Source organism: Chlorocebus sabaeus, chromosome 9 (genome assembly GCF_047675955.1).
Source record: "Chlorocebus sabaeus isolate Y175 chromosome 9, mChlSab1.0.hap1, whole genome shotgun sequence".
Classification (NCBI taxonomy): Eukaryota; Metazoa; Chordata; class Mammalia; order Primates; family Cercopithecidae; genus Chlorocebus; species Chlorocebus sabaeus.
In genome coordinates, this window is record NC_132912.1 from 5,193,040 (window position 1) to 5,205,095 (window position 12,056).

The 12,056-nt window shown below is 37.2% G+C and overlaps 1 protein-coding gene and 1 non-coding gene across 7 annotated transcripts in view; one reads left to right on the plus strand and one right to left on the minus strand.

The window, feature by feature from the left end:
- The first annotated feature begins 473 nt into the window (after window positions 1-473).
- The window catches only part of AKR1C3 (aldo-keto reductase family 1 member C3), a 31,247-nt gene continuing 19,664 nt past the window's right edge, over window positions 474-12,056 (plus strand). For 2 of the 6 annotated variants that reach the window (XM_073018685.1, XM_073018689.1), the window contains exons 1-2: window positions 503-631; window positions 1,439-1,592. The gene's annotated coding sequence lies outside the window, so the exon portion shown is untranslated. Of the gene's footprint in view, window positions 632-1,438; window positions 1,593-12,056 lie in introns of all 6 variants that reach the window. The other 4 variants (XR_012093881.1, XM_073018688.1, XM_073018687.1 and 1 more) reach the window with 3 other exon arrangements.
- LOC119618853 (U8 small nucleolar RNA) lies at window positions 11,863-11,994 on the minus strand. The gene has a single exon (XR_005235217.1). It is a non-coding gene; the product is annotated as a U8 small nucleolar RNA (small nucleolar RNA).

Below are 12,056 nucleotides of genomic sequence, written 5' to 3' on the forward strand. Positions count from 1 at the left end.
ACATCTCCCCAGAAATTAAAGGGTCATGCCAAGACTCTAAGTTTTCATTTCCTTCTGTTGCTTGTTAGAATGATGTTCTTGTGGGAAACCGGAGTTCTGCAATCCCCATTTCTTCTTGAATCCCTACCCTAGCTAAGTACTTTATTCTTAAGAGACTGGCACCAAATCACTTTGTCCTGTTATGGAAATGCAAGGTTTGTCTTTTGGATGGATTTCTGAAGACAATGGATAAAACATTAAAGTTCATTTAATTGCCTGTCTGTCTGGGCAAGCAGTTTGGTTTTTGCCAAACATTCCCCATAGTAAAATGGCAGTATGGTTTTGATTGCCATTGAAACTAACCAAACATTTAATCCTTTTCCCTTTAGAGAAAAAAGAAAAAAAAAAAAAAAAAAAAGGTGCAGCTCACTGCCAGTGCTCATTTAGTTTTACATTAACATGTTCTTTGAGGCTGAAGCAAATCTGACCGATTTTCAATGTAAAAGTAACTATAAAAACTGTTCTCGGAGTTATTTCTAAACAGAACTAAGATCAGAATTGTTTGAACCATCAGAATCGTCTATTTTGAAAAATCGATTCATGAAATGAATCTTCAGGCAACAACTGTTCGAGAAGGATGTCAATATCACAGGTAAGAAAGCTACATTTTCTAAGATGTGACATTGTCAGTGATCTGAAAATATGATTACTGTATTTTGTAAATGGAAATACCACTACAAAAACAGAAAGCGATCAATGGAATGATGTCTTTTGTTTCCAAAGTCAACATATTAGAGTGATTCAAAAATAAGAAGAAGCCAGGTGCGGTGGCTCACGCCTTCAATCCCAAGACTTTGGGAGGCTGAGGCAGGTGGATAACTTGAGGTTGGGAGTTCGAGACCAGGCTGGCCAACCTCGTCTGGCCAGTGAGTGGTGGTGAAACCACGTCTCTAATGAAAATACAAAAATTAGCCAGGTATGGTGGCATGTGCCTATAGTCCCAGTTACTCAGGAGGCTGAGGCAGGTAGAATCACTTAAACCTGGGAGGTGGAGGTTGCAGTGAGCTGATATAGAACCACTGCACTCCAGCCTGGGCGACAGGCCAAAAATCTGTCTCAGATAATCATAATCATAATCATAATCATAATCATAAAAGCGAGATATTTCGTGACAAAGTTCTCTCAGGGTAAACTGCCGCCACAAGTGCCACTGGTGAGTATTCTTGGGGTAAATGGGAAAAGGGTTAAATGCAAGGCAGGTCATCAGCAAAGTACAGTACCTGTTTGTGAGCTGATTTTCTCTCCAGTCCAACATATTCCTCAATACGATTTTTAAATAGAATAGATATCTCACTGGGGGATAGGAAAGTAACTTAAATTTGTTCATACATAGAGGCAGGGCCGGGAGAGATTAAGAGCACATGTGGTTTAAATGCTGTTGTCTTTGCTTTGTGAATAGTGTGGAAGTTGAAAATATTTGCCATGGAAGCAAGTGACTATTTGCCTCAAGGTTAAATAAGGCAAGAAGAGCTTCAGGTCCCTGGTCTGCAGTGATGAGTAGAACAGACCCTTCTGCTGTCAGGTGCAGACATTTCTCCTCCACCTTCTTTAAGGTATTAATACTCACTAGACATTGTTCATCTAAAAGTGTCTTGAAAGTGTTAACTCCAGTTTCATTGTGAGTCTTGCTGACTCACGATGACTCGAGGACTTCGATGGCATGCTAGACCTTCCAGTCACCAGCCTGGATTATTGTACTTGTTCTGAGTTGCACAGGTGTTTTACTTTTGTGCCAGGTGGTTGGAAGGAGGCATATAAAATGGAGCCATTTGTTTTAAAATCGTTTCATTTATGGATGCTCTTGTCCAGTGTGTCTGAGGGTGGTACCTGCCTTCCCAGGAGGCAGGAGTGGGGCCCCCAGCTGAGGAGCTTATGCTGCACTCTTAGTTTTTAAGACTTGTTATACAGGGTGCAGTAAAACAACATGTGCCACCCAAAATGTACTTTTTTGGTATATTTTGATCTTGCTATTAAGAGGGGCTACAACTCAGAGAGGCTGCAGACACATAAATAGCCCTGAAAAGCTTTCTTCTCTGGCAGAGGTTTGCAAGTGCTGAGGAAATGTACCTTAGTGAAGTGAACAGAGGCTAAAAGCCTTTCTCTGAGGTCCCCCTTAATCTGCCTAATTGGATCAAGGAAAGATTAACTTCCAGGAAAAAATAGACTAAGATCCTCACACTTTAAAGGTCTGACTGAGAAACTTCTCCATAGGCCACTGTCTATCCTCCTGAGGGCAGCTTGGGGAGCCCCTGAGAGACTCACATCTGTGTGAGGACAGCCTTGGCTCGCCATGAGTACCTCTCCCTCTCCCCCATTACCTGAGACCCCACCTCCCTGAGAGACCCCAAGCCCCTATTCTCTCTGTAGCCTCAGGATGTGATGAAATCTTCAATCATCTGGTCCTGCTTGGAGTCTCATAATTGATGCTCCATGTACATGTATATAAATTTATATGCATTTTATGTTAATTATTCCATTGTCAGTGTGTCTTATGTAATCAAGTCATCAAAACTTCAGAAGAGCAAGGAAAGAAAATTCTCTTTGCACCTGCAGGGGTATCTGCATGGTATGCAAACCAGAAAAGTTAAAAGGAAATAATGAATCAGAGTCAGGGAATTAGCAAACATGACCTGGACAATGGCAATGAAGGAATCATGCATGGCCTCTGTATTGGTATTTACACAACTGAGGTCCATAAGTGCCAAGATCTTTGTCTTTTTTCTTCCCTTCCCTCTTACTGCATACATCTGGACATAGGCCAAGGTTTAGTAAAAGAATCTGTTTAAGATGTGGAAATGGGAAACTCTGTGTGGGAATGTCAATGAGTGTGTGTGAAAATGTTAACAATCGTGTTGAGAAAAAAAATCTTTCCTTGTGCTAGTATATTTACTTGCATAATTATCACCTTTAGTTTTGTAATTATAAGATTTCTCAGAGCCTGGCTGGGTACAGTGGGTAATGTCTGTAATCCCAGAACTTTGGAAGGCTAAGGCGAGTGGATTGTTTGAGGCCAGGAGTTCATGACCAGTCTGGCCAACGTGGTGAAACCCTATTTTTAATAAAAATACAAAAAGTAGCTGGGCATGGTGGCATGCACCTGTAGTCCCAGCTACTCATGAGGCTGAGGCAGAAGAATCGCTTGAACCCAGAAGGTGCAGGTTGCAGTGAGCCGAGATTGTACCACTGCACCACTCCAGCCTGAGTGACAGAGTGAGACTCCGTCTCAAACAAACAAAAAATATATTTCACAGAGCCTGCCATTGAATGTGTAGTGTTTAGGAAGCATGGAAGGATCTTAAGGAAGCCACCATCCGTGTCTCACTTTCTTCTTAGTATTAGATGAACTTTCTCGTTGACACCCGAGAGGAAGAGCCTCTGTATTGGTTCACCATGTTTGTGCTCATTGTGTAGGAACAAAGCAACACACCAAAATAGTGGGAGTTGCTGCTGACAAAGAGTTTAATAATCAAATGATGGCCAAAGGAGGAGGTAGGACGCAACCTCAAATGCACTGCTTCAAGGAGTTTTAGAATGGGGTTTTCAAGGGACTTTTGGCAGATAGAGGGCTGAGGAGTGAGGGGTTACTTAGTTAGGGTGTGGGGGATGAAAACATAAAGATATAGTACGTGCATCCTAGGATCGAATCAGTTCCTTAAAGTGGGTATTTACACAGGATGGCATCAGTGGATCTATTGGAATGCAGGATCTGGAAAATATGGAAAACTTGAAACTTCTTCACATTACAGAAGTTATCTATAGAAGTTAGGGCCTTGTAATACAGGCTATAAGCTGTAAGCAACTACCAGGAAGGGGGCTGTGGGCCAAGCTGGTGAATGTTTAACTACCCTTCTACTCAAAAGCTTAAGATTTTGCTAAAAACCTAGACATTCAGTTTTATTGATTTTATAAGGATGGTGTCACCTTCATTACACACATTTGTTCTGACAGACAGTTGGGCTGCAGTGGCCACTGACTTATGTGGCCAAAATGCTTGCATTGACCAAAAACTTTCTTTCACATGAATAAAAATATTCCTCCAAAATAAGCACTTGATTTTGAGAGTCTCTGTAAAACACTCATTGTATATAAGAAATATATTTTGTGGTTAACGACAATATAATTTTACTTTACTCAGGGAAGGCTATTTCTCTCAGTACATCGTTCAACTTTGGCACCAGCCAACATTCTCAGGACTCACATAAAGCCTACCAACTAAGCAAAATCCTGAATATTGTTCACTAATCCTGATTCTGCGTCCTTTCCAGGCGTGAATTCAAAGGCAGAATTACTCCCCATTTTCTCCCCTATCCTGTGTCTCTCCCCTGGGGCTTCTCTGTAAAAGCATCGCCGCCCAGCTTAGCGTCTGTCCTGGGCACTGGTAATAATGTGGTACCATTCATCCTCTCCTAGCATTTGATCACTCATCAGGAGCCCTCCGTTCTGTGCGGAAGAGGACAGAAGAAGAAATCAGTGAGTTCCTGATTTCTGGCTTCTTTCTGTCAGTATTTTTTCTAATATCTCCAAGTTACAAGAGAGAAGTAGAAGCTACATGGCATTCACCCTAAACCTACTTGCATGACGCATTCTGTTTGTCTTAGAAGGATGATTATACCTTATGATAAGGGGAAAAAACAATCTCCATTCTATCAATTCTCTGGACGATTCTGACTTAAATAGAGGGAGTTTTACTGTCTAGGTTGATCTTCTGCTCCTTGGTCCACTGCTCTTGAAACTTTACCGAGGTTGTTTATTAAATCTAGGGGTCTTTTTGAGGAACCTTTGGGGTTTTCTAGGTATACAATCCTGTCACCAGCAAACAAAAATAATCTGACTTCTTATTTTTACTACTTAAATGCCTCTTATTTATTTTCCTTACCTGAGTGCCATGAATAGTGCTTCCAATTTTGTGTTGAATGGGAGTGGTGGAGTGGACATCCTTGTCTTGTTCCAGTTCTTAGGGGAAAGGTTTTCAAGTTTTCTCCATGCAATATGACACTGGCTGTTAATTTGTCCTAGATGTCCCTTATTATTTTGAGTCACGTTCCCTTGATGTCTAGTTTACTGAGTGGTTTTATCATAAAGTTTTATGTTGCATTTTATCAAAACTCTGCATCTGTTGAGATGCTCATGGTTTTTTTTGTTTTTAATCATATTTATATGATGAATCATAGTAAATTCTGTTCAGTGATTTGTGTACATTTAATCATCCTTCATCCCTGGAATAAAATCCACACAGTCATGATGGATTATCTTTTTGATGTGCTATTGGATTTAGTTTGCTAGTATTTTGTTAAGAATATTTGTGACCATGTTTTCCAAGGGTATGTTCCTGTAGTTTTATTTTTCTGTTCTTTCCTTGCCGGATTTTGGTATCAGGATGATACTAGTTTAGTAGAACAATTAGGGAAGAATGCCTCTTCAATTTTTTAAAATAGATTCCATAAAGTTGGTACCAGCTCTTCTTTGCATGTTTGGCAGAATTGGGCTGTGAATCCCTCTGGTCCCATGCTATTTCTCACTAGAACATTTTTAATTACTGATTTGATTTAATTACTGAGTATTTTTCATTACTCATTATGGGTCTGCTCTGTATTTCTATTTCTTCCTGATTCAACGTTGGGAGGTTGTATGCTTCCAGAAATTCATCTATTTCCTCTGTATTTTCCAGTTTGTGCACGTAGAAATGTTTATAGGAGTCACTGATACTCTCTTGTATTTCCCTGATGTCAGTTTTAATGTCAACTTTATCATTTTTTCTTATTTATTTATTTATTTATTTATTTTTGAGACTTGCTCTGTTGCCCAGGCTGGAGTGCAGTGGGGCAATCTCAGCTCTCTGAAATCTTCACCTCCGAGGTTCAAGCGATTCTTGTGCCTCAGCCTTCTGAGTAGCTGGGATTACAGGCACACACCACCATGACTGGCTACTGTTTTTTGTATTTTTAGTAGAGATGGGGTTTCACCATGGTGGCCAGGCAAGTCTCAAACTCTTGACCTCAAGTGACCCTGCCTCAGCCTCCCAAAGTGCTGGGATTACAGGTGTAAGCCACTGTGCCCAGTCTCACCTTTGTTATTTCTGTATTGTATTTATTTGGACATCCTTTCTTTTTTTTCTTTGTTAGCTAGCTAACTATCAATTTTGTTTCTCCTTTCAAAGAACCAAATTTTTGTCTCATTGATCCTTTATACCTGTTTTTTTTTTTCTTGTCTCAATTTCATTTAGTTATGTTATGACCATTCTTATTTCTTTTCTTCTGCTAGCTTTGGGTTTGGTTTGCTCTTATTTTTCTAGTTCCTTAGAAGTGACTTTAGGTGGTGAGTTTGAGATCTTTCTATCTTTTCAGGGAAGCTTTAACACTATAAATTTATCTCGTAGCACTGCTTTCCCATATCCCAGAGATTTTGGCATCTTGTGTGTCTATTTTCATTCATTTCAAAAAATCTTTTGAATTCTGAATTTCATTCTTTACCCAAAAGTTGTTCAGGGACATACTGTTTAATTTTTCATGCACTTGTATAGCTTTGAGAGTTCCTCTTGATATTGATTTCTAGTTTTATTCAACTGAAGTCTGAAAAAAATACTTGATATGATTTTGATTTTTTTTTAAGTTTATTGAGACTTGCTTTGTAACCAAGCATGTGGTCAATTTTTGAGAATGGTTCATATGCAGATGAGAAAAATGTATATTCTGTAGTTGTTAGGTAGAATGTTCTGTAAATGATTATGATTTCCATTTGGTTCATATTCCAGTTTAAGTCCAGATGGTTTTTTTTGTTTTTTTTTTTTTTTTTGGCTGATTTTCTGTCTCAATGATCTGCAACGTTTGTAAGTGGGATGCTGATGTCATTTACTATTGTCGTACTTCTCCCAGTCTGTTTTCTTAGGTGTAGTAGTATTTCTTTTATGAATCTTTGTGCTCCAATATTGAATACATTTATATTTAGCATAGTTAAATCTTCTTGCTGTATGCAGTCTTTATAATATAATGCTCTTCTTTGCTTTTTAAAAATATCATTAGTATAAAAGTCTGTTTTATCTGATATAAGAATGGCTAGTCCTGCTTACTGACATTGATATATCATGTAAATGAAAACAAATCTATAGGTGTCATTAGGCCTAATGGTAGATCTTCTGCAGGTAAAAGCTGTTGGGTCTTGTCCTTTATCAAATTTGCTGCTCTGTTTCTTTTAAGTGGAGGATTTAGGTAATTTATGCTCAAGGTTAACATAGATATGTGAGCTTTTGTTTCTGTCATGGTCTTGTTATCCAGTTGCTTTAGAGACTCAATTGTGCAATTACTTTGTAGTAATTATGACCTGGGCACTTACAAGTCCTTTTATGATGGTATTATCATATTATTTTTATATTTAAGATTCCTCTGAGCATTTCCCAAAGGGCTAGTCTGGTGGTGACAAGTTCCCTTAAAATTTGCTTGTCTGTGAAAGATGATTTCTCCATTTTCTTTCCTTTAAAAAGGCTAAAAATAGGCCCCCAATATCTTCTGACTTTTAGGTTTTCTGCTGTTAAATCTGTTTAGTACAGGATTTTCTTTAGAGGTGATTTGTGCTTCTGTGTAGCTGCTTTTAAAATTTGTTCTTTCTTATTGACCTTGGGTGGTCTGGTGACTATATGCCTTGTTGACATTCATTTTGTATGGTATCTTTCAGGTATTCTCTGAATTTTTGAATCTCAATTTCTAAATGTCTATCAGGATAAAGAAAATATTTCTGCATTATTTATTCTACTATGTTTTTCAAACTTCTTACTTCTATTCATCTTCCTTAGAAATGCTTACTAGTCGCAGATTTGGTGGCTTTATATAATACCATATGTCTCAAAGGCTTTGTTCATTTATAACAATGATTTTCTTTTTTAAATTTCTGACTGGATTAATTTGGAAGACTAGTCTTCAAGATATGAAATACTTTCTTCTGCTGGTCTAGTCTACTCTCAAAGTTTTAAACTGTATTTTAAAATTCCTTCAGTGAATTTTTTGTTTTCAAATTTTTGCTTTTTCCCAAAATAGGTATCTCTTTTTTCTTCCCTTGATTGCTTTTGTAGTTTCTTTGTGTTTGTTTTTGACCTTCTCATGGATCTTATTGAGCTTTCTTATAATCCATAATTTGAATTCTATAACTGACATTTCTCAGTTTTATTTTGATGAGAGTCCATTGCTGGAGACTTAGTGTAATTTTTTGATGGTAACAAACATTCAGATTTTTTAAGGTGCAAGAATTCTTGTACTGGATTTTTTTTTCTCATTTGGGGAAGCTGAGAGTTCTTGGCTTTGAATTTACATTCATTCCAATGGAATTCTTTTCTCTATTTTTGTTTTATACCTCCGCCCTTGAGGGTGTGATTGTAGAGTATCATGAGTACTGTATTTTGGCTTTGCTTCAATAGCCCTATGGCACTTCTGTTGGTAGGTTTTACATTGAGTTGCACAGTTCAATTCACAGGCCAGTAGATGGTACTTATGGGTAAGAGCCAGCTGTGCCAAAGCAGATGGGTATATACTTGATCTTTGTTTACTGTGTGGAACTTTCTGTTGTTTCAAGTGATGGGATGGACAGTGGAATGATTAGTGCCCTGAGCTTCCTGTTCAGTGTGTGACAGAGACATAGCTGGGCAGAGCTGGAGTAGCTTAATTGCCTGCAAATACCCCAGTGATGAGCACAGGCACCAGCCCAAAGAGAGGTGACTAGACAAACTTCTGTTGTAAAGCATGAAGGTCTCTGTGGGAGTTAGGAAACTGCACTAGATCAACTACCTGGGTAGTCAGTAACACAATCTGTTTCCCTAATACATCCCTGTCTTGGGCCTTGTGACTCTCAGTTCAGATGCACACTGCTGTCTATCTCCAGGCCATAGTGTAGCTGAGAGCCATAAAAAAAACAAAACAAAACAAAACAAAAAAAAAACTACTGTCCCATAGCTCTCTAAGGAAGTGATATTGGGGCTGAACCTCTTCACTCAGTTCAATACAGATAGCTTTGTGGCTCTTCTGTAGTGTGATGTGGTAATGCTGCTTCTTCATGGAGATAGAATGAGGGGCTCCACCTTTCAGCACTTCTGTGTTGGTATCAGCTATATTGGTGTCAGCTGGTTGGGTCAGCCTGGTCTCAGGACCACAGGGAAGTGATCACATGCTAGCATTGTTATATTGGGTTGGGCAATTTTCCAATTTCAAATATCACATTTCCCAGGCCCCTACCTGGTGATGGAATGCATGTATGAGGAAAGAAGACTGATGAGTGGTGATGAAATTACAAGAGAAAGTGAAAGACTGTTCTGTCCTAGAAATCAGATGAAGACATTGTTTTAAGAAGAAAAGAGTCAAATGCTATTAATAGGACAAGTAAGATGGAGTCTCAATATTGACCATTGGGATTGACTATTGACCTTTCCAAAGTCAAGAATGTTTTGATAGCACGATGGAGGCAAGAGTCAGAATAGTGTGCATTCAACAAAGTGTAGGATGAGAGTAATTAGATACGTAGTGTAGAACATGTTCAAATAATTGGCTGTAAAAGGGACCAGGCAATTGAGCAACTACCCAAGAAAAAAATGGAGTAAAATGGGGTTATTTTTGTGATGACAGCAAAAACAGCATGCATGTGTGCTCTTAGGAAGAACTTAGCAGAGATAAAAAAAAAAATTGGTGATGCAGGAGAGAGAGAATGAGAATTGCTGAAATTACGTCCAAGTTGGTTTTCTGTTCCTGCTGTAATGAATTACCACAAACATTATGGCTTGAAACACCACAAATTAATTTTCTTGAAGTTCTGGAGACTAGAATTACAAAATCTGGTTAAATGGGCTAACATCAATGTGTCCACAGGCCTAAACATGTATTTTTCAGAACATATCTCTAATGTTAGTAATATATGACTGTAATTACTTTGTCATTTTTTTATGTCTTTAGCTTTTTGTCCTTCATATCCTCATATCCTCAATTAACAATGTTTTTGTGTATGATTTTTAATAATATTTGTATTCCTTTCTCAATTGCTCTTTCATTTTTTCTATAGTTATTTTCTTTGTAGTTACTCTTGGGATGATATACAGCACCCTATAACAATCTACTTTGAAAGCAATGCCAATTTAACTGCAATCCTATACAAAATTTGTTCCACAGCTTCATTTCCACTTCACATTATTGATTTCATGAATTACAAATTTATACATTGTGTACATGTTAACACAGATTTATGCTTACTTGTACACATTTGTATTTTAAATCTTGAAGAAGTGTAGAATATAACCAAACTTTCAAAATTACATATTTTCACATTTTGCCATATGTATACCTTTACTAAAGGGCTTTGTACTTCTATATGGTTTCAGGTTACTGTCTAAAATTATTTTATTTTAAGCTGAATTAATCCCTTTACTATTTCTTGCAAAGCAAATATAACGGCAATGGACTCTTGTAGCTTTTATCTCACATTGTCTTAATAACTTTCTAATTTAAAAAAATAATTTTTGCCAAATATAGATCTCTTGGTTGGCAGTTTTATTTTTACCACATTAAATGTATTACCTATTATGTTCTTCAAATTGTCTAATAAAAAAAATCCATTGATCATCTTGAACAGAATTTATTGTTCTGTACATAATACAGAGTTTTGTTTCTCCTGCTGCTTTTAAGATAGTCTATTTGCTGTTAGCTTTTAGAGTTTTGTTTTAATGGATGTGGGCCTGCATCTCTATCTGAACTCCAATTAAGTTGTTCACATATTTATATTCATGTCTGCTGCCAATTTGAGAACTTTTTGATGATTGTTTTCACCACATAATCTCTCCACCCCCATAGGCTCATGCTTCTCCTTCTCAGAATCCAATGCCATGTATACTACTTGGCTTAATGGTGTCCTATAAGCCCTTTAGGGTCTGTTCACATCTCTTTACTCATTTTTTTTTTTTTTTTTGCCTTAGACTCAAGGATGTAAAATATCTTATCCCTAAACATGTAGATTGTATCTTCATTCTGCTCAAATTGCTGTTGAAATCCTCTAGTGAGTTTTTCAATTCAGTTATACTGTTCAGCTCCAAAATTTGTTTGATTTATTTTTTGTAATTTCTACATCATTGTTGATATACTCATTTTTCCATATATGCTTTTCCCAATTTCCTATAGTTCTATTTCCATATTTTAATTGGAAATTTTATCATATTTAAGACACCTGTTTAAAAACCTTTCTCTACTAATTTCAGTGCTCTTCAAGAATAATTTCTGTCAGTTCATTTTCTTTCTTATAATGGATTGTGTTTTCCAGCTTCTTTGTATACCTTGTTACTTTATTTAATTGCACATTTCAAAAAATAGACATTTTTCCCACTCTATATAGATTTGTTCTGTGTCATGATGATTATCAACTAATATGCTTGGTATGTTCTTAGTCTTAGCATAAGCCCAACATAAAACCCTAAGGCCTTGTCTGCTCTTTTCTGAACATGTATCTGCCTGGATTGTGTGTGCCCTTTATTAGTTCCCCAAATACCTACTGGCTTTTGAATAGCTTACTGTTTCAAAAATTCACACCCTAGCTTCCCCTCAATGGGTTAGATGGACTATTCCACGTCTCTTCACCTAATCTCTTACCCTTGGCATCAAACTACATTTCTACTCAGCCCCCCCATAAATAAATAAGTTTATTTTAGTCAATTTCAGATTACTTCTTGATGCATCCATGAGACAAGTAGGGGCCTTTTGATCCACCATGTTGCTGAAAAGCTTTCAATGATTTTATATTATATTGTATCAATGTATAATAATTTACCTATTTCACAACTTACTTTTTGGTTATTGTTTGAGGAAAAGTAAATAGAAACAATCAGGGCATTGAAAGTTCTGCCAGCTCCAAGATGTTGATAATGTATTGTGCAAACTACATTCGTCGTGTTCTAATCTGCCCTCCAAAGGAACAAGTGAAAACTATCCCATATGAAAATTATTCATGCATTTATATATAATTAATTTCCAGTTTTTCTTTACAAATAATGTTTAACAAGA